The sequence below is a fragment of the Hylaeus volcanicus genome, chromosome 9, assembly GCF_026283585.1.
Source record: "Hylaeus volcanicus isolate JK05 chromosome 9, UHH_iyHylVolc1.0_haploid, whole genome shotgun sequence".
NCBI classification, from domain to species: domain Eukaryota; kingdom Metazoa; phylum Arthropoda; class Insecta; order Hymenoptera; family Colletidae; genus Hylaeus; species Hylaeus volcanicus.
The window spans coordinates 1,091,283-1,093,345 of NC_071984.1; the positions used below are offsets into that span (position 1 = coordinate 1,091,283).

The window sequence follows — 2,063 nt, forward strand, 5'->3', positions numbered from 1 at the left end:
TTGACAGGTTTTGAAAATTACTCAAGGTCTCTGAAATTAAGAATAGTAGTACAGCGGGGAAAAGCATTAACAGTTCTGCTAAACAAAATTTTGTTAAAGCCCTGGGATCGATAAGTCTGAGAATACTTGACAGGTTTTCAAGAATACTCAAAGCTTTTGAAATTAAGAAGTACAGCTGGGAAAAGCACGAACAGTTCTACGAAACAAAATTTTGTTAAAGCACTGAGATCAATAAGTGCAAGTTAGTTAAGTTTTAAGTAGAATAAGTTCACTTATCGCTCGAGAAAGTCGTCCATAGAGATTTGTTTTAATTAATCTATTTGCATGCGATGGATTAAATGTACGTTGTACCACGATTGCTAGGACACCCTGTGTCTCTTTTCGGATCATCATCAGTGTACTTAAGAGGGTATACGTGTGTGACCCGATCGGCCATCGTAGCCCGCCGGCCCGTTACTTGTACATAAATCGGAATGAGGAACACATCATAATCGCGGCACGTCGTAGAAAAATGAGACTGACTTTTTATAGGGGACAAATTTTATGCGAACACACGCTGCCCCGTGTATAAGCGGGAGTCGTATGTATCTATCGTACTTTTTAAAACGGAAAGGAAAGAATATCGAAATTGCCTTATTATTATTATTAATATATATACAGGGTGCGTCACCTGAGATCTGTGTATTAAATATCTCCTTTGTTTTCAATGATATTAAGATTTGTCTGTGTAAGATTTTATTTAAGGTTATATTTTCTAAGACTCCACGGTGATCAATGACTTTTTTAAATGTAATGAAGTATTTTTAATACGGTAGTCATGGAGCTGATGAAAAGACAAAGTCAAAGGTGTATAATAAGGTGACCTCGAGAGGAGTTGTTGTTATAAGACCGATGAGATTTGTAACTAAAATATCTTCATTGTTTTTAACGGTACAAAAAGATGTCATAGGAGAAAACTGTTTGTCTTTTGATCAGCTAGAAGAATACAATATTGGAAATACCCTGTTCCATTTTAGAGAACACTGATGCCCTCGAGACACCTTTTGTGCATGTGGTAATATTGTCTCCAGGAAATTGAAGTGTTTCTGCCTGAACATTCTTCCATATTATCAAAAATAACAGAGATATTTCAGGTACAAGTTTTAGGTGACTCACCCTGTATATATACAGTCGGTCTCCAAAGTATTCGTACTCTCTCCATCGATGAAGTTTCTCTAAATTAAATACCAGGTCTGATGTTCCAAGATGAATGTTTCATTATAAGTATATGCACCTGTAAAGTCTATTCAATTACACGTTTATAATGAAACGTTCATCTTGCAACATCAAACCTGGTATTTAATTTACAAAAATTTCTTCGACAGACACAGAGAGTACTGATACCGACTAGCCTGACTGTATATATACATACATATATATTATATATGTATACATAAGTCTCTAGGCAGCCGAGCCTAGCGATTTCTTTTATTAAATTAATTAATTCGTAATCGCGTTCGCCGCAAGACAAATGTATCGTTGTACTTTAATCCCTTCGACGACGGAAAATTCCGATTGGCGATCGCCCCCGACAGCGATATCCACCCGATTCTATTGTTATCATCGACGAGAGCGTCGTTCGTATTTTCCTCAACGCGTAATCAATCGCGAGGTGTATTGATTAATTTTCTCCTTTTTTTTTCTTTTTTTTTTTCTCTCGTTAACGTCATTATTCGTATGATCACACCCGATAATTCTAGTTATATAAGAATCTAATTATTTAAGACGAAATAAATATCTGCAAACGGAGCACACACGTTGTTTGGTACACGCATTGATTTCTCGATTAGGCGAGATTTCCAGCATTGTCAGCTTAGGAACGTTGCTTGGCGAGCCAGAATACTGCGGGACTGTTTACTGTTAGGATAGGAGACTTTAACGTCTAGGAGGTCCTGAGAAAATAAGACATCTTTTTTATGGTAATGAAATTTGTTTATTGTAATAAGGAAAAATATTAGTCAGTTGCATTCAAGCATTTCTTTTAATATCGACTGGCTGGTTTTAATCAATTTTCAAAAACTCTA

At 36.1% G+C, this 2,063-nt stretch overlaps 1 protein-coding gene across 5 annotated transcripts in view; it reads left to right on the forward strand.

Annotated features, from left to right (window-relative positions):
• Positions 1-1,788, forward strand: part of LOC128881970 (sex-lethal homolog) — a 31,714-nt gene extending 29,926 nt beyond the window's left edge. For all 5 annotated transcript variants that reach the window (XM_054133452.1, XM_054133453.1, XM_054133454.1 and 2 more), the window contains exon 7: positions 8-1,788. The gene's annotated coding sequence lies outside the window, so the exon portion shown is untranslated. The remainder of the gene's footprint in view (positions 1-7) is intronic.
• Positions 1,789-2,063: the final 275 nt, after the last annotated feature.